The 21,031-nt window shown below is 41.5% G+C and overlaps 1 protein-coding gene across 5 annotated transcripts in view; it reads right to left on the reverse strand.

The window, feature by feature from the left end:
* Positions 1-21,031, reverse strand: part of diaph2 (diaphanous-related formin 2) — a 346,148-nt gene that overhangs the window by 4,272 nt on the left and 320,845 nt on the right. The window lies entirely within an intron of this gene.

Genomic DNA, 21,031 nt, shown 5'->3' on the forward strand with positions numbered 1-21,031 from the left:
CATCGTGACACGTTTCCACCGTGGCCTCCTGCAGGGGACAGGTGCACTGCAACAAGATGCTACGGAGGTGATAGCAGAGCCGCCCATGGCCAAACTATGTGGTGTCCTCACTGTCTTTAGTGGCTAAAATGTGCTGGAGATTAGAGAGACGTCCTCTGGTGTTCAACTGTCAATACTTCTGCAACTTCTACCTGAGTTTATTTGAAGCTATGTGGTTCATTCACATGTCAACCTTGTATTACTGTGAACTGAATGTTTTCAGCTGTATCAAGTGCACTAAACATTTCCTGCTTCATGAGCAAAGCTTTTGACTGGTGAACTGGCAAAGGCCCTAATACAGAACCCAGACAGAAGCATTGTGTTGTAGGTCTTTAGCATTAGAAAGATCCTTTGAGAAATGAAAAGGATCAACCTAAGAGTCCAAACTTCAAATGAAAAAAACCTAACATGAGTCAAAATACACAGAAAAAATTCAATCAGATATGCTTCGCTGCTAGTAACAGAGAATATGCCACTGTAGCACTTGTGGTCAGAAAGCAGGCCAGTCACACTTTGGGTTTTTCTCTTGCCAGTTCTATGACAGAGTCATACAAACACTGCCTCCTATGCTATCCAACGATGGCTGCCCAGAAATGCCCATGGCATCTACTGGACAGCCAGGTGGCAGGTGGGGCTGAACAGAACCAGGAAGCATAGCCATGGAGATGACTGCAGGCACACCCACACAGGACTCCCTGGTATTTCCAAGCGTGCCGTCGCCAATGTGCCCATTACTCAGTGCCAGCTGTAGGGTGCCAGGCGTCCCTGGCTGGGCGTTGTTTAATGGCACTTGCACCATCCATCATGTCAGGTAATGAGCTGAGAGTGACTGCGATGCCGACGAACACATACACAAACACGTTCACACGCAAGATCCACACCGACTCCCACATTCACAGCGGAGAACAGCAAGCACTCCTTCAGACTGGATACAAAGCATCATGCAGATGGTGCACAGGAGGAGAGGGGGAGAAAAAGGGAGGGATGAAATAGAAGAACCGAAAGGAAGACAGATCAAGATGTTTAAGAAAAACAGATAAAGGTCCTGCATTCTCAAATTATTTTAGTACGACAGAGATTCATATACAACAGGCCACTGCAAAAGCTACCACGTTCTGGCAGCGCATCCAAACACATCACGACCGCTTATTCATGTACTCATTTTTCTGTTCACAAGTTGTGCTTTATTCTGTAAGCATGACTTACACAACCTTCCTCTTTTCAAAACAAGAAGCAGCATTATACAAAAAAGAAAGCAAAAATGGGGACAGTTTAAAAGAAAAAAAAACTAGATCATCCACAATCTATCCCTGCCAATCATTTGCAAGCCCAATTGCTGTAACCTCATTTCTGCGCAAGCAGTCCCCTTTAACCCTCATTCTATCAGAAGAACATGAAAAACAGAGCTCGGAGAACACAGACCCACTGTCTCTGATCTGAGGTCATCTTGGGTTACATCTATTACTGTAAATAGGAAATGGGATAGAAAATAGGAATGGGAAAAACAATAGTGAAAGGGATCAAAGGCGGCTGTCTAAAGAAGGCATTATGACTTATTAGATGAGTAAAATGACGAAAGACAAGCTAAAAAATCATTTTAAAATCTGAAGAAAAATTGAATGAGGGCAGTACAAATATTATTTTCCATTTAATAGATCATCATATACATTTTTCAAGCGATGTCATTCTACACATTGCATTCAGGATACTTACCATCAGACCAACTTGGTTTAGACAGTCAACATTATTAGTTTAAAGTAAGCCACAGTGGTCAAAACAGGATTCCAGCCAGTATACGTCAGACAGACAAATATGGATCTTCAGCCGTCCTCTCTGTTTATAGGACTATTTGCAGATAACCACAATATTATTTAAAGTACAGATGCATAGCTAATTATATGAAAACTGTCTACATCACAAGCGCAAACTGTTGGTGGGCTTTTGAAGAGATAGTCATTTTGTATTCTGTGCAAACTGAAAAGAATGGAGACCATTAAGGTGGCCACTTGTTGAAACCCTACAGGAAAACTGCCATAAACTGGAGGCAGCATTTTTGTGGAATAACAAATGACAAGTGCCCTTTTGGGGGTATTTGTGTCTTGCCTAACTGCCTGAATATATTGGAAAGCGTTCGTGAAAGACTTTGCAAAAAACGAGAAAAACTTCCAGCAAAATGCATCTCCCATCAGACGATTCTTGAATGGAGAGCTACTGGCTTCTCATAAAGACTTTTCTGTTCCTATGTTCAGGTGCATAAAAGCCCATCTTTTCCCACCCCACATCAATCTATCACAACAATTGAACAAACAGCAGCCATTTCTACTGGGAGAGAAACATTACTAGTAGCCTCTACTGAATTGAAAGCTCCAAGCACACATTCACACACACACAGGCGCTCACACACACACATATACAGAAAGAGAGGGAAACAAAGTGAAACCGGGGAAAAGGAGAAGAGATCCACACAAAAGACGCTCTACAACTAGTTTTTTTTTTTCTTTTGGTGCGCTGATTGCAGCTCTTTCTACTTGCATTGGTTTTGATGGCTTCTTTACCTGCTTCTCCCAGAGGCGACATCTTTCCCTGTTACAGTAAGACCGACACAGAGGAGCACAGAAACAGGAGAGAAATTGACAAAAGAAGAGCAGATATTCCATGTTACAACAGGGAGATGTTGGCATACCAGAACTTAATTAAATGCTGGCTGGCACTGTTTCTCAAAATGTTACTAAAAGCACCATGGATGGCAGATGGAGGGGGAAGTCACTGCCACACACACACATACGAGCGCACATATACACACAACCTCCTTTTCTCTCTCACACCAACAGAGGGAAATACATTGTTCCTTTAGTGTTAGCAGAGGAAAATCCTTGCATGTATATCATGATGATCCCTGCCACAAGGGAGAGGCACTGAATAAGACAAGGGTAATAGGAGGAGGAGAGGACGCCAGATTACAGAGCAGCAAAAAGCAGAGGCCTTTTAAGCCAGCAAAGTCAACTCCAACCTTCTCCTGACTCTTTGGAGGGCTTCCAGAAAGATGCCATTTATTCGTATGATAGATGTTGTGTTATGTTAATGGATAATTGCACTGAATTACATCATGATGAAGTTCTGTTAACTGCTAAAGTACGAAAAGCCATCATTCATTCACCAAATGGTTTTCACATTGGATACTCTGAGCCCAGTAAAAACCATAAGGCTTAGAAGGCACTAGATAATGTTAGGTAAATACTGTCTGGGTAGCAACTGCCCAACATCTAAACATGCCACTCATGTTCACTGACCCATATTCAAGGCCACAATAAAAAGATCATAATCGCCAGCCTTTTGTGTAAATAGCTTCAGCAGGAGAGTATCTGGAGTAAAGACTGGAGCTGGAGCTCTTGTGGTAGCTGTTGTGATAGCTTTGCATCGACTCTCTTTTTTGTTAAATAAGTTAGCGATGACATGATGCCTCTGACATGTCACTGCCTTTGTCTAATTCTCCCTGTCTGAGTTGCTCCGCACTTCATATTTCGATGAGTTGAAACATAGCAAAGGTGATTAAATCTCTGCTTGCTGCACATCAACATGTTGTTTGCTTCTCTGTTGAGGGGGAAAGCGTCTGCGGCACCAGCAACAGGAACAGCCGCAGCCTTCTATCACTCCTTTTCATCTCCTTTACCTCCCGCCTCCCTCCCCTCTACCAGCCTCCGAGCTACAGAGTAATGGAACTCCGTACACAGAAACAAGATACGGCATATAAATGGGATGCAGAGTGAGAGAAGCTATTTCTTCTAACTGAAAATTATGGCCCAGGTATCGCAAAACTACAGTTGTGGCAAATATAGCCCCTCGTTCGCTGGTAAGACTAATCACCACAAATAAAGAGCAAGAAAGAAAACATTGTGCAGCTGAGTAAAAGGTGAGAGCAGCTGTGATAAGGTGAAAAAACACAGGCATTGTGTCACAGTGTCCTGTGTGATGTTACACAGACACTCAATGATTTACAACAATCAGCTTAAAGGTATACAAACCAGAGAGTTGTAGAAGATTAAAAGATTAAAGGTGCAACAAGTTTTCTTTCTCCTGTTGCTCTACGAAGATCTTCCAAAAGTAAACAAACAAACAAAAAATCTGAATGCTTCAAAACAATTTTTACTCTGATTTTCTGTAGCTAAGATTTTTCTTTTTTGTTGCCACAGTGGAGAATATCAACTGTTGCAGAAAACAAAGTTCATCTTGCTTCTGGTAACAGAAGCTGAACAGATGCAGATGCTTTTGTTGCAGAGTTGTTCTGAGTACCAAACCCCCCAAAACATATAAAAACAAAAGAAAACTAAACGGACTAATAAAAAAATGCTGTAATCCATCCATCCATCCATGCATCCAAAACAATTTTTGGTGTTGATTTTCAAATCTGTTTTTATGTACACTTAACCATAAAAATGTAGCATTTCCATCACTATAATTATCAGCATTTTTCATTTCTACTCAGAGGAAATGCTACATGAAAAATAAAAATGTGTAAACCAATCAGCTTTCATGCAAATGGACACTACAGTTTTTACAAGATGTCCCAAAAAAAGATGCAACCATAGGTAAAGTGTTACAATTCAGACATTCTACTCACATCTTTTAATTAGTTAATCAATTAACTATGTTGATATATCCAGTTTATTTGTGTTTCAAATGCCCCAAATGACTTTCATAAATTTTCACATACTACTGTGAACGCAGGTAGTCCAGCGATTTACACATGTGCCTATCAAGGGAAAGATCCCTGGTTTGATTCCCGGAGGAAGCACAAATCTCTTTGGGGATTGTGGCAGGAAGTGCATCCGGCATAAAAAAAACCTGCCAAATCAAACATGCTGTGGTGACGACCTTGTGAATAAGGGAGCAGCTTAAAGTAGCTTCTTATCTATGACTTTTCACAAGTTCATTTAAAATGTGCTCGTAGTCAAGCACGAATGTGAACTGTCTATAGCTAGTAATATACATTTTTTACCGTTAAGTAACACCTAAAGGAGTGGGCTGTACAAGTGTCAGGAGATCTGAGAGCGAGGGCGCTGCAATCTGGTGCTTGATGTGTTTTGGTGTGTTTTCTCAGCATGCCATAGCAGGCAGAGGCGATCAGACTGGCATGACAAAGGGAAATGTCTGAGACAGGTCTAGATAAACACGCTGAGGCAAGATACTGAAATTCTTCCACTTTCTGTATCTCTTGGAGCCTTCCAGTGTACACCATGTTTTTTCATCCTGTATCCTTTTTCCAATTTTCTTCTCTCACTTTGTTCTACTCCTCTCCCCCCTTTTAATCCCTCTTATTACTGACATTACCTCCGCTGTTTACTACAAAAAGCTGGCCACTTGTGATTTCTAAACACCCAGGAAGCACAGGAAGCAAACGAAGCAGTAACACAGAGTTCTGGCTTAAAATGAACACTTAATCTTAAAGTATTCAGAGCTGGCAACCATGTATACGAGTTCCCATTCCTGCTTGACAGTTTGTATACAGAATCTGAAGGCAAAGTGAGTTCAACAGAGCCTGTTGAGATAAACAGTAATGAAGTGAGGTTCGTAGAGAGCAAGGTGGTCATAACACATGCAATTGCTTTTGACAGCAGAGGGATGTGGTTAATCTTTCCATGCCTCTATCACCACTCTATCTCTGTGGGTACTTTGATGTGCATGCTTGGTAATAATAGTGACTGACCCAGATAGTGAATACAGCCATTCTTTCTCCCAGTAGCCCACGACTCTCACTACCAGGACGCCACTTAAGTTCTAAAATCCTCTTTGCAAAAACAGTGCTGTCCACCTTCACTGAGAAATCTCACCATTTTCAATCATTTAAGCTCTCTCTTTTGCTGCTTTCTATGCTTTGTAAATGTGGTACATCCACACAGAACATAATGCACGCGCAGGAACTTACTGTCCCATACTAACCCGAAAGAAGCTTGCTCTAAGAGAAATGCCTCTTGATTGTGCAGCATAAAATATTTTTGAGGAGAGTACAGGAAATCACTGCTCATGCTTATAAATGAATGGTTTTTATTTTTAATATTACTTTGCCTTCTCACCAGTGAAACCTTGACAGCTCTCTACCAGGGGCAAAACACCAAGAGAGAAGACATGAGGTTTTGCATGTGTTTGCGCACATAAAACCTGTCTGCACTACCTGCACTTAAGACTGTGTGTAACTTTATGTGTGTGGTAACCTAAAAAAAAATAAATCCATGTTTCTTCTTGAAACTTGGCTAACATTTGTTAGGTTTTTGACTAAAGGCAACATGCCTCACAGACAAAGGGTAGTACACTTTCCTCACTGGGCCCCTCAGGTTCAAAAATCTCCTTAAAATATCTCTGCAGGACTTGATTCCTCAGTCATGGAACGGTGCCTCTGAGCATTCTGGGATGCACAGACACACACAGCCCAAATGAACAGTTATATGAAAACACTTTTGCGATCGATCAGTGCCTGAGGCAAAACTCCCATTCATGATTGTCCTCTCAGCAGTCAAGTTTCAGGAGGGAAGCTTAAACCTAAGTATAACCATGAAAGAAAAAAAATATCCTTGAAAGCATATTCCTAAAACTGCTAAGCACTGCCCACCTGTGTGACTACTGTTTGAATTTACTTTATACTTTGACATTATCTCCCTACTTTGGCACAACACTTAAGTACACAGTGCAGCTTAGATGTTTAACATCTCGATCTGAGTAAAATGAGCAGGAGCATTTCCGCTTCATTTAAAAATTGAATCTACCCATACACTTAGGGCCACATTTACTAAATGGGGCACAATAACGTGTGAGAGCAATCCCCATATACCACCGATAACTGCGGTTAGTTTTGCGGGTGATTTACGAGAGTGGCAGTGTTTTCTAAACACAGGTGCAGTCAGTTCATTTTAATATGACATGCCCAATCTGCCGAGAGCTGCGCATTTTAGAGCAAGGTCGCAAGCTGTGGGTAATTTACTGACAGAAAAGGCGCAGTTTGTTATTGTAATCAGAAAAGCGTATAATAATAGATCATACACGTGTACGTTAACTGTACGCCTGTGATGGCAGTCTGGCAGAAAGAGTTATTATGAAGGAAACAGACTTCAGTAATTGACAGACTCCAATGCAGGACTGTAAATCGTGTGACAATATTTTGTATTAAGACAACTTACATGACTTCAGGGTATAAAACAAACCGGAAATACCTGACTGACAAAAGTTTATTTCTATACTCTGCGACTGGTGGCGTTAACACTATTAGCACAATTTTTCTGTGATCGATTTGCCTCATTTCATGGTCTTGTGTGTGAAATCTGTGATTTTATAGCTCACGTGTCTCAATTTGTGTAGGTCCACCACTAAAAACAGTTATGTGTTAAGTGGCGAGCTCATAGTGAAAAAAACAGGTGCCATGTCTAGGGTCCTGAAATCATAACTATAATTACATTTAAGTGTAATTTATTAAGGTAAAATATGTTTTTAAATGTTATTAATGTAAATGCATTAATTAGACCGATGTCCAATCAAGGCCTGGTTAGGATAGGGTCCACAGCCAACATCAATCGGTTCTCTTGGTTCTTCAGTTTTTTCGCTTTGAACTCCGTTGTGCAGATTGTCAAATTCCTGCCACAGAAGCCACAGCATGTTAAAAAGAACCCAACGCCAAAAATCGAACCAGTTTTGTTGCCAGTGGTTTTGCATGACTTCTTAGGTGTGAGGTTCCAGGTCATCTCTGAGTTCATTGAGCAAATTTAGAATTGGGTGTTTTGGTAATGTTTGGTAGTCACATCTTCATCTGGCAGTGAGAAATGTCTCACTCTTCCAACACATGCTCTTCATTTCCATGATGTCCCCTATGTGTAGCAATATCAAGCACAAAAAATAAGACTTTTCTTATTTTTGGCATTAAATATCAGCATCATTTGCAGTAAACTGTGTGTTACAAACATCAGCAAATCAATTTTAAATATTCGCCTACCTATATTTGCACGTTGAAAAAGGAGCTCAAAGAAGAGGGTCAGTCGCAAAAATCTTTGAGTTCCCACGTGTTACACACAATCTTCTCACTGCGCTATCTTTGTAAACACCAACAACTGTACTTTTATGTTGTGGTGGTGCAACAGATTTGTGAATTTATCCCTTAATATTTTAATATTTGATTTCTGGCAATAACATTCTTAGTAAATCAACTTCTTCACTTATAAAATATCAGAAAACAGAGTCAATCATGTCTTCCAAAGTTCATCATCAAGTGTTATTTTTTGTCAGATGAACAATCAACCCAAACCACCCTGACACCATTGCCAAATGTTTACTTTTCTAATATGTTACATTTGAGAAAAAGTGATAAATTCAACAACAAGCATGCTATATGTGTTATTTTTCTGACCAATTATTTGAAAAATGTTTGTGGGTCAAATTAAATCTTTCTTTTACACAAGTCATGCATGGAGGCATGGTAGAAGTGGCAAAATATGCACACTGGACTGAAACTGAGATTCATTTGGGGCTTCACCAGCAGCCCAAGACTATGACCATGAGGCATGCAGGAGCCATGGAGAGCACAGATGGGGCCCACAGCAAAGGCCCGGGTTTCACATGCCTGAGCCAGGAGAGAGAGTAATCCATCAGGCCAAGGCACTCTGGTGCCTAGGGGGGGCCAGTCACTGATCCTATAAGACTGATTGGGCCTCTGTGGGAGGCCAGACCTCCTGACTACACGGACATCAGTGGCTGGCTTGCTCCACTGAGGCCTGATCTGAACTGGACTGATCCAAAGCAATGACCTGTTTCCATTCGAATTCTATAGCGGCAGTTATGTAGATCAAAGATAACAGTCTGTACAAAACATGTTGTGTAAAATTTAATGAAAGTGGGCATTTGAAACTCGATTTTTTAAAATATATATCTTACCTGAAACAAATTTAGGAAACATTTCAGGTACTCAAATATCAATCCTCCATAAGCAGTGTTCATATATGTTTAGTTTAATAACCCTGATGCTGGTATAACTCAATATTGCTCAAATTCTACTTCAGTGTATTTAATACAGTGTAAAACTTTAGATCAAGCGATAGAAATCTAATTACTTTATCCAACTGTCTCCTAATCAGACGAGGTCAGACACAGCCTCACCCAGATGAACAGCTGGAACCTGCGGCAGCCAAGGCAAGCTGCATGATTGACAGGTGAATGAGTAGACAGAGAGATAGTTAGACAAATGGAAGCTAAGATATAGTTTGACAGACAGATGGGAGCGTAAATGGATGGTTTGGCAGCATGATAAGGTAAATAGGCTGATGGATCACCAAACAAATGTGGGAGGAGGAAGGAAGAAAATAAAAGAGAAGAGAAGAAAAGAATGCCTGTCTGCAGACAACAAAAGATAGGAAGCCAGATAGCCTGATAAACACAGATGGATTGTGTTGATACACAGGAAGGTGGGGCAAGATCGATAGATTGTTTTATTCTATTTTCTCTTGGCAAACTGGAGATTTGATGTGGCTGGTATCAAGGCGATCTGTTTCTGACGACGCCAGGCGTGACTGTTACAGATGGCAAGATAACGACACATCTCAATCTTTGGCTAGCCTCACTGCAGTCGATCTTAGCTGCAATGCTAGCACCACCGGTGGCGTCATACTGCTCTGTGTAATCAAAGAGGCTCTGTGAAACCAATATGTCCTATAAAGCCCCTCCCCCTGCATAAGACTTCATATAACACGTGGGTCAAAATTAGTGAGTTTGAAACAAAAAGTAAAGCGACAAAGAGCTTTGAGAGAAAAGTGACTTTGTGTCTCAGAATGGAGATAGGGGAGGAATTTTTACTTCTACTCAGTTTTGAGCAAAACAAAATGGATGCCCTGACAACCCCATGCCTCATTACTGCTGCTTGCGTTTATCATGTCAAAATGGAAGACAAGGGTATGAGAAGTTTAGAGGCAAGGGCTCTCCTAGTTAGAAAGGTGGCTTCTCTCTGTGGCTGCTTGAGGGACATGAGGGTGCACTGCAACAGCATTGATGAGTGTTGCAGGGCTTATAATAGACAGGAAAGGCCCAGAAAGCATGCCCTTTAGAGGTGCAGCATCTCTCACTGTCTGACAGCTTACAGGGTTTAGGCTTCACAATGACACCTTCACAGTGCGCTCAAGATGACACACAAACACACATGCTCACAGGTGCATAATTCGCACACAAAGTCTCAGAAACACAAATAAGTTTGGCAGCGCACGCACGCACGATGATACACAAACAGGCATGTGCATGCTATCGCAGTCACGCACTCTCACTAATCCATTTGCGATGTGGAGATAACACCTGACAAGTGGAATCTCAGCATCATGCTGACAGTATTAATACTCATAAAACAAGCCAAGCTATAAAAACATCCTGCATTCACTCCAAGAAGGGGGTTATGGAAACAAACATCTGTTTGTGCCATGTTAAGGAAGCAGCACAACTCCCTAGGCGTAAACATAAATATAGCTAGGAATAGTCTTGAATTTCTGTCAAACCACATAGTGGGTGAAGGAGGTAGGTTACCAGGTGGTTTCTTTAATGAGAGGCCAACTACACAAGCGAAGGACAGCTGTGTCGATAGCAAAACGTCGCTTTTATCGTTAGTATTAATTTACGGTAGTGTCGATGACAAGTTTCAAGAGACTGGAAAATTATTTTGACAACTGAATCATGTGAATAATGTATGCAGAAAACATCTACCGATTCCAAGCCTTTCCATTTTCAAGTGTCGCTTTTATCTTTCTCATTTTCTATAACTAAACACATGGCGGTCAGGTTATTTCCAGCCCTACTGCGTTGTATTGCAAAGCGCTCCTTTTATTAAAAGGGTTGACAAAAAAATTAATGGATATAAATAAAAACATGCATGGCTAAAATAGCTAACAGTAAAAAATCTGCTCAGATCAGTAAGTAAGGCTACTGCTCTGCTTCGGGAATCTGAACTTGGTGTCTTCTGGATGCTTCTTAGGTGAGATGTTATATGTATGTTCAACTGGGAAGAGACCCCAGGGTGAGCCCAGGACACAATGGGAAGATTATCTCTCAGACAGCCTGGGAATATCTTTGTCCCCCCAGATGAGCTGGAAGAGGAAGCTGGGGAAAGGGAAGTCTGTTCAGACTGCTGCCCCAATGCCCCAAACCCTACATACATGTTGTAAAACACATATTATGAAATAAACTTAACTGTGTGTGTTTAACGATAGCCCAGGTTGGTGAATGATGGCCCAGTACAATGCAGAGTTCTTCTAAAAAAATCTGAATGCTAGAAAACTGCAAAGTTTTTTCCAGCAACAATCCAAGCTGCCATCAAATCTCAGGATTCTCTAGGACTTTTACCCACTCATGCCTTACCCGAGTTAATAAAACATGGTGTTGTGTGTTATTTATTTATTAATCCCCTTTTTGAAGTGTCCCAGTGCACAGCGAGAGCAGTGGTGGAGACCACAGAAGGCTTCGCGAGTGAGCAGCCTCGCTCTTTCCTCCATGCGATCACCATCAGACCCATTTGGCCATGTGAAGATGCTCCCTTCTGTTCACATGGGGGGTGTGGGTGTGCTTCCTGAAAGACTTTTCACTTTCTCTTTTAATATAAATCATTCATACTGAGAGATGCTCCCTCATGTACACAAAACACCACAAGCTTCCCCGCGATGGGCTACACTTTGCTACCTTCATGTTTTTGCTTGTGTATTTCTTGTGCTGCTGTCAACGTGCGTTTTGGTGTGCAAAACTTAAAGTAGAGGTGATAGATGCAAAATATATAGTGGTACTGGATAAAGCAGCAGCTGTGTGACTGACTTCTTTGAAGTTTTGAATAAAGTTATTTGAAATTTTCTTTTTAAATGTAATTTACCAAAAGCTATCCATCTGTTTTCTTCTGCTTATCCAGTTCAGGAACGTGGGGGCATTCCCAGCCATAACTCGAATAGGTCGCCATCACATTATTACCTCTTAAACTTCAAAATCTATTTATTCACCTTTCTAGATGTTGCTCTGTCTGCACTGATATGACTTAAAGTGAACAATAACTCATCAATATTCCACCACATTTGTCAGGCACTCTTTATCGAACTCCTTGACGTCCACAGCTTAAATGGTGGATGTGCTTCTACATGCGTGAGTATACATTTTGAGCTTATATGTGTGACCGAGTGTGTGTATGCGCTGGCATCAGATGAAGCGGGAGCAAGATGACTACCCATACCAACAGACCAGACATCTCAAGCGACAATGGATTCAGTGTGGATGAAAAATTTATCCGCCTCCTTCACTTATTCATCAAGAAGGAAGATTTTTCTGCAGGGATGCCCTCCAGAGATGCGGCGCTCACATGCCAGGCGGCCTGCCGCCACTTTACCCACAAGGTTTTCAATAAAACAAGCAAACAACACAATTCCAACACCTATAAATAAGTGATCGTTCCTGAATAAAGTGCTGTACACAGAGCCCCTCACTGAGGCCACTCATCACACTTTAATGGGGCCCTGTACCAGCCAAAGTTATTTCTCTCCTCTCTCCTTGCCTTTCTCTATCTTTGAGGAGAGTGAGGGAACAAAGTAGCTGGAGGTAGCTGAAACAGAAGAAGCAGAGTTGCATTCAGATCATCATCATGCCATCACCTGGCTCAACAGTGGTTAAGATACAGCACTATCTCGTTCATGATTTATGAGGCTATCAACATGCACTATCCTCCCCCTTTCCGCCTCCTCTTTCTCTCTCATCTCTTTCAAGCACACACACACACAAAAAAAACCCACAAACACGTAAGCACAAACAAAGTCCTTGAATTACTTTCTTAGTTATTTCTCCTTTTCTGGAGACAGGTTGTTCACAGCAGTTTGAACATTCAGAGTGGTGGCCCGCCAGATGCTTGGGCGTCTGTCAACGTGGTGCTATTGTTAGCTAGTTTTTGATGAGATTTGCATGGCAGAAAAGCCATCAAATAAGATATACTACTGAGAATATGAGAAGAGATCACACCTAATCCGCACACCTGTGTCTTGGCAGCACTAAGTCTCTTTTCAGACCAACACACACACAGGAGCGGATACATCCAACCGCCCACCCACACCCACACAATCAAGACTGCAAACTTACACAGCAGCTTGAGTCTGATTTAGATGTGGGTTTTCCTGGGGCTCAAAGGCTCACAATTACCATACTTGTTCAAAAACTAACACACATGTAGTACACTTCTTAAAATTGAGTATGCACAGAAACAAGAGCATTACACAGCGAGTTCTCACATATTTTCTCTTATAGTCATTTTCTGCTACAGACGCTTGAATTTTGGGAAAAAACAACAACAACAACAACAAAATTCAGTTGCGGTATTCAAATATGACAAGATTCAATCTCCAACAAAAATATATGCTTTTATTTTTATTAGTCTTATCTTTAATTACACTTAGTTTAGAAGTTTCACTGAGAAAATACAATTTTATTTGAAGATCTATTTCCTGGGGCCATTTCTTTCTGGGACTATGTGGCTGAAAAGGCCCATTATACTTTTTCTCTCACTCTGAGTGATGTGTATACTGTGCACATCAAACCTGTGCTGATTAAAAAAAAAGAATTGGGTCGCCAGCATCCTGGCTAGTGGCACTTTCTGCCCTGGCCTATAAGCCCCTTAGTTACCTAGAATCCCTTGGCATCCATGTTAGAGCCAGGGCCCGCGGCAACACACCTGTGTCCACACTTCTTCACTGGGATCAATTAGCATTAAAGTTTCAGAGCTGCTCTACCGCAGTGTGGACATAGTGTACACTGGAGGGATACAGCCTGAGAACAGCCACAGAAAGAGACATGGACGTGAAGAGAGAGATAGATTTGTAGACACACAGTGGACTGACACACACACACAAAGTCATTCCTCCAACTCGAACCCTCTATTAGCTGCAATTCTGGGTCCAAGTCCAAGGTTCTGTGTGTTTTTAAAGGGATGACCAATAAAAAGATTACCGCATGTACCGTCAGCATGAGCATGCTTTGCTTCATGTTCTGCTGTAGCTGTACCTGAATTAAATGAACTGTTTTTTTCTGATTTCTTTGTCCTCTCTAACATTGAACTGATCACACTATGAGCCAAACACTTAGAGGGACGGATTAAACTTTGAGTATATAACACACTACAGAATAAATGCAGAAAGAGAAGGATTCTAAAGTCTAATACTGTGTGTAGATGCGGGAAAACTGACCCGTCAAATGACCAAAAACCAGTGAAAAAACAGTTTTTGATTGTAGTGCTATGAGAAAAGATCTACAGCCCTTAAATCTATGTGAGATAAATCCATAAACTGGAAGATTTTCAAATTTTATAAACACCCTTAGGCTCCTAAGAGGTCATCTATTTGAATATGCAGTAATAAGTGTTCTTTAAAATTCTGGTTGTATCCAGTTTTCCACTCAGAGGTTATTGTTCACTTTATCAACCTTTGCTCTTGCAAAGTTCACCACGCTGGAATAAAAACGCTGCTTTACCAGTTGAGCCACAGAGTCTTCAATAGTGACTACCTTTTCATTTAAAGGAAACCTCACGTAGTTGGTTCCAAGCAAACAGACAGCCAACAAGTAGGCGATAGCGTTTGTTTTGAAGCGAGTGCACAATCCTGGGGCTTTCACCCTGGGGGGCTTTCCCACCACTGTGTGTCACTTTACAGTGAGCATGGATGTTTTTGGCTGCGAGCCCTCATCAATGTGTGTGTGTGTGTGTGTGTGTGTGTGTGTGTGTGTGTGTGTGTGTGTGTGTGTGTGTGTGCCACAGAGGAAAAAGAGCACTGAGGGCAGCTGTACCTGTGCTGCCTTGTGGTTGTCTCTTGACAGTGCCCTTCACATCACAGCATGGGCCTGGACATTGGATCTGACAGAAGTGACCTCCATGCCACATCACCCTTACTAGACACACAAACAGACCTGCACCCTACACAGACATATCTACACACACACACATCTGGTAACTTGATCGCATGTAAGATCTAGAGCACAATGTTGACACAAAATACTGTATATTCTAATACATTCATATGATATACAACCACAAACTGCACCCCGCACTACACCCTCAGGGCTGCTTAGCCACCCAACCCACTGTCAGACAGCTATCAATAGGGATTCCAGCAGAGCGGCTGCTAGACAGCATGGGTAAACAAAGAAGGGATGAAAAAGAGCCCGAATCAAAGGCAGAGAGGGGACCCTGTTATTCTTCCTGAACAGGAAATCATTCGCTGGCAATTTGTGACTCATTTTGAAGCATTTTGTGTGGGGGTGCTTTTGACACATACGTAGTGATGAGGAGGTGGGTTGAAGGGAGCTTGGTGGTAAACTTTTACTTAATATATTTAAAATGTCAAGAAGTTTGTTCTTTACAATGCTGCTATTTCTGGAGAATTGTTGGCTAATCAGAATTTGTGTTGCATGTGTCAAACAGAAGGCAGTAATTGATGGGATTCAGTGCTGGCACAATTCAGTGATTGATAGGGAGCAGAGGAAGCACTGAGACTTGCATTTTCCCCCACTGTAAGTAATAAAAAATATACTGCACTTGTGCCACTGTTTGAAACTGAGTGGAGTTATGATCTTACTTGGCATATTTTTCCTAAACTGTTCCATCAATACCTTACTAGCATTACCATCTTCTTTAGTCAATTAGCCTTATCTTAATCCTCAGAAACACAGTGTCATTACAAATAAATCAATTTCCCAAACACTTTCTCAGCACGACATATTTACCTGGCCTAATTGAAATTAAGTTGGGTGACCTTTGGGGTGCCTATGGGGACCTGGTTATTCCACTGTTCCCCTACTATATCTTATTTGCTAGAACCTCATCAATCAGTCCGTTGAACTGGGCTGAGATGTTGGTGTCGACCTTTCTCATGACATTTCCAAATGGTTACATCCTCCACGTAGGGTCATGGCACCATGAAAAGTACCCGACCATGATTCATCAAGATGAGAATGACTCCATACTGCCAAGTGCAGGAAATAAAATAAGCCACTGGGATTGGGGAATGGCACTGATTGCCACAAGTGGTGTGCTTTGTCCTCACCGTCATAGAAACAGTTTACCAATGCATGGCTGACATGAATATTTAAAGTGCTCTCAACTTTGGAAATACTCAGACACATACATCATCTTGACTTGAGCCCCACTGAAGAAGATCATCACTCTAGAGTGGAGCTGTACAGAGACGCTTTTCATTCAGATTCTCTGTTTATCTACTATGTAGAGTCTGATGAAGAAATCCTGTATATGTGTGCAAATTTGTGTGCAATACGGGGAGAGAAGTAAAGGTCCTCTTGTGACAAGCCTAGCGGGAATAGGAACATCTGGTGGACCGGCTGCTCCTCTGGTTAACATGCTCCTCCTCAGTGGCCCCCAACAACACACGCCGAGGTACCACATGCACGCACATACGCAGGTACATGCTGATAAACACACATACATATGGACACAAAAAAGTCAAGTGTATGTACGTCATGCATACTGATGTGCAAACACAGCTTCCTTTCTTGGTCATTCCTGTCCTGGTTTAACATAAAACCATATTCTGTTCATCCCATGTAAATAATGGCTCCTCATGCCAACAGACTCAAACAAATTATCACAGTGGAAAGAGGTATAAATAGAAGGCCTATCATTCATGCAATGATGCTAAAGAGCAACTATGTCCAATTTGCACCAGATGCTCTTCAGAGCCAAATTAAGCCTGCATTATTACTGGTAGAAAATGTCATGTTATTGGCAAGGTGAACCCTTTCCGCTCCAACCCCTGTACTTGATGTAGCTCTGCATGGATTTGTGCTGGCTCAACCCCATATCCGCCCTGTAATCGACTAAATACAGAGCCATGCCTTATTTTATCCATCTCAGTCTGCCACTTAGAGACGTGTATTTAAAGTCATCACTCATAACTCTGCTCAGCTCCAATGAAATGTCATTTGTGATGCGCAGCATCAATTAACACTTCTTCACCTTCGTTAACGAAGTAATGTTAAAGCCAGAGGTCATATTTCCAATGAGTGCATGGTCGTATAACAGGATAGGACAGAAACACTGGGTCCTTCATGAAAGGTTGAGCTACTTGATAGAAGTGGCAGTAGACTTACTAGAAAGATTGCTCACTGCCCCCAGGGCTGGCATTTGGTGCCCTAGGCAAGATTTTGCACTAATAACTCCGACCTCCCTCACTCCCTTCCTCCACTCTATTTCTTCCTTACAAGTGCAAACACACACAGATAAATTTTGGTGTCTCTTACCACACATTCACACCTTAAAATGTTCTTTATTTAAGCAGTACATCTAAATACTCCCACTAACAGAGTCAAAAAGATGACTTGGTATAAATGAGTATTTTTCAGAGGGAGGGCAATAGGCTAACATCATTATGATGGTTTTGGCACTCCCAGCGATAGTAATAATACAAAAGCACACATATACACAGACCTAATCTCCAGCCTCTGACGGCAACAGCCAGGTCTCACCAGAGAAATTGTGGGAGGAGGATGTGAACGGCAGAAGCAGACTACACATTGTGAGCGACCCTGCCAAGCCTGAGGAACACTCAGCTGGTCTCCTGCCAGGGCGTCAGCATCCTTCCTTCACCAATCTATGTAATGGCCGTGCTAATGATGGTAAAGCAGCCAGTACCTCAGAGAGCAGTAATTTAGACACTGCTAACACTATCGCCAGTGCAGTCGTTCCATGGTGATGATATGCTCCTGATATCAGTCATTCCAGCCCCCGGTGGTTTCTTTGTGGCAACATGACAAAACTAGATAATTAGACAAAGAGCATGTGCACACATTTTCAGTTACTTAGAAAAAGAAACATACTTGGAATGTGAACAGAAAGTATTGTAACTGTTTACTTTCTCAACTGTTTCTTATGGCTGAGAAAGTGAGCGTATTGATTTTCCTTTTCAGAAAAATAATGCTGAAGAAAAAACCATAAATATAAACAAGAAAATAAGAGATTGTTATGGAGAAGAGAAGGGAGTTTGAATGCCATCGAGGAAGAGAAGAAATTACAAAACATGAAAAGACTGTTTTAATGTTACTGGTAAACGGTGACTAGAAACCTAAAATCTTGGAACAAGAGTATATTTTTACACCCGGTGCTGACAAGCACATGCCAGCTTGTGCTTGTCAGTGCATATCCAACAGGTTCATAGAGCAATGAACCTGTTGGATATGCATTGATTTCCCCAAAACTGAAGAACAAATGTGGCATTTTAGTGGCATTTTAGCACTGTTTTACTCTAGCTGACTATCATAAACAACCTACTCCCAAAATAATGCATCTCTGGGTCGTATGTGCTTATTTATCTGCAATCTGTGTTGCTGCGAACATAATGTTGCTTGTGGGTGTGTACATTTATGCTTATAGTGGAATTAACAAAATACAAAAAACCCATCCAACTATGGGCATCACAAGAAGTGACATGTCAGAGAATTTTACCACCCAGTTGGTGCTTAAACCTTTGGCTTCTGTTTCTTCCCTCGTCTCTCACTTTGTTTACACATCACTGTTGTGTTTAATCTTTAGCAATTATCAAACTGTGGCTCTCTCTCCCACAGTGTGTCTTTTGTACTGTCTCCTCCCCGTCACCACCAACCTGCCATTGTTTCTTCCTGTTAAAAGGGAGTTTTTCTTTCGCACTGTTGCCAAGTGCTTGCTCAGGGCCGTGTGATTGTTGGGGTGCTTTCTAATATTGGAGGATGTTTACCTCACAATATCAAGTGCCTTGAGGCAACTGGTGTCGTGAATTGGTGCTATATAAAGAAATTTAATTGTTATTCAAAGTTGTGAATTTCAGCTAGCTGCTAATGAGGGGAGGGACTGTGTGTCTGGAGATGAAACTATTGGTATTGATACAACTGCAAATGAGTGTATAATTTGATATTAATTTAGGTTAGTATCCTTGTACCGCTTGACAACCCTAGATCCACCAAGGGATGGACACGGGACCTCTGGAGGTGTCCTGTGGTGTCTGGCATGAGCAGATCCTTTGGGTCCAGTGGGTCTCTGTGAACTGGACTTTTTCTATCTGGGGATGCTCAATTAAAACAATGATCTAGGGTACTTGGATGCCAAGCCAATGCCTTGGCTGTTCCTGCCCTCAACCTACTTTGGATTGAAGCAATAAATTGCTGAAGGAGGATGCTGCTATCAGGGAAAGCTATTGCCATGGGGGTGTGTGCTATATCTGCAGCATTGATGAGGTGGGTGGTATGTGTCAAGAAACTCAATCCTAAATGCCTGCACCAAAGGATTTAAAGCAGAACATTAAATTGTAATGAGATGATCAATGTCATTCACTCCATCACTTCATCTTAGTGATTTTTATGTTTTGTCTAATTGGTGTAAATTTCTCATGTACCACAAAATAAAAACAACAAGGTTTATTTCCCAAAATGTTATTGTCATAGTCAAGTCAAAATAGTAAAAAATCTATGTAAAATGTACATAAAATGTAATGTTCTGCATATCTGTTATGACGATGTGTGTTCAAAATACATTCACTTCATTGATTGATTCTTCTAGATATCTGGTTTAGCATTCAGAATGATTAAATATGTGTGGTTTTGGTGCCATATGTCAAATTTGTAGTAACTCCAATAAACAAAGCCACATGGAAATAAAGCGATGACTACTTGAATGCCTTAAAAGTCACATTCCAGTGCTAAATAACCTCCCAAAACCCATCTGGAAATGCACAGGCTCTCATCAATGCCCTATTCAGCCGAGTCTTTATGGGGAGCACTAAAGGTGATGATGCTATCAGGCTGTATTATGTTCTTTGATACATGGCCATAGTATTAGTCATGGTAATGAGGTGTCCTGATTTAAGGAGATAATGAAATTGTGTTTTAAAGATCATCCCCTTAATCTCTCAGTGTATTGTTTACCTATGTGAAGTCATCTCTCTGTGCTTTGTCGATTATTTAATCAGATCATCTTCACTAAACCTTTCGTTTTCAACCAAATGAGCATCTTTGCTGATCATCGTCCATGCACATGCTGCGTTAAAATGAAAGTTGTCCAAGTAGCTGCACGTAATTTGACTGGGATACATTTTGACAGAAAATCAACTTTTAATGAAGAGCCGTGTGGTGGGAGAAATTAGCCATTACCCTACAGAGCTTGCATAAAATGTTTATAAATGACAATGATGTTGGTACTGACTGTGAAGGAAGTGCAGAGCTTGGGGAACATACTGACGTTTAGACTGTCAGAGAACAGCACACAGACTTCTCATCTGGGGAGGTAGAGAGAAATGAAAGAAAGGGAGGGAGAGAGAGAGTGACAGAGGAAGAAAAAAAGAGGAAGAGCACGAGGGGGCATGCAAGAGACTGCATTTATGATGTGCATGAGAAAGGGAGACAGTGAACGACAAGGCGAGAGAGTTTAAAAGGCATGGTGTCTGTTGGCTGGCAGAACGGACGCAGCGAGTGAGGGAGGTATGCGACAGCAAAGCGTGGCAAGTGCGGCAGAACAAACCGGTGGTGACTCATGGGCTCCTTCATTCACCAGTGTGATCAGATCCAGCAGGACAGCCCACCATATGGGATGGCACAACTTATTCATCCAATCAGTTGGACTATATACAGGACCAGGAGAGTAAAGGGGATGGTGTGTCTGCCTGTGTCAATGCGTGTGCGTGAAAGAGAAGGTGCCCTGAAGGTTCCCTGAATATGCTGGCAAATGAAAGAAGGGATGTAAACAGGAATTTAAGCAAGAAGGTAATTAATGTACTACAAACTCAATTTCTGAACAAATAATACAGGCACGTCACAGCATATAAAACATTTTATAATCAAACATACAATGCAACATGATTTGTTTTGAAATTCAAAACATTGATCACTTAACAAAAAATATATAAGCACTCCCATTTTGTAGGTCATCTATGATGAACAGCGATTGTTCCGCTGAGTTATATCCAATTTACATCAAACTGTCCTACAAACCCAA

This window comes from Oreochromis aureus, linkage group 2, assembly GCF_013358895.1.
Source record: "Oreochromis aureus strain Israel breed Guangdong linkage group 2, ZZ_aureus, whole genome shotgun sequence".
NCBI classification, from domain to species: domain Eukaryota; kingdom Metazoa; phylum Chordata; class Actinopteri; order Cichliformes; family Cichlidae; genus Oreochromis; species Oreochromis aureus.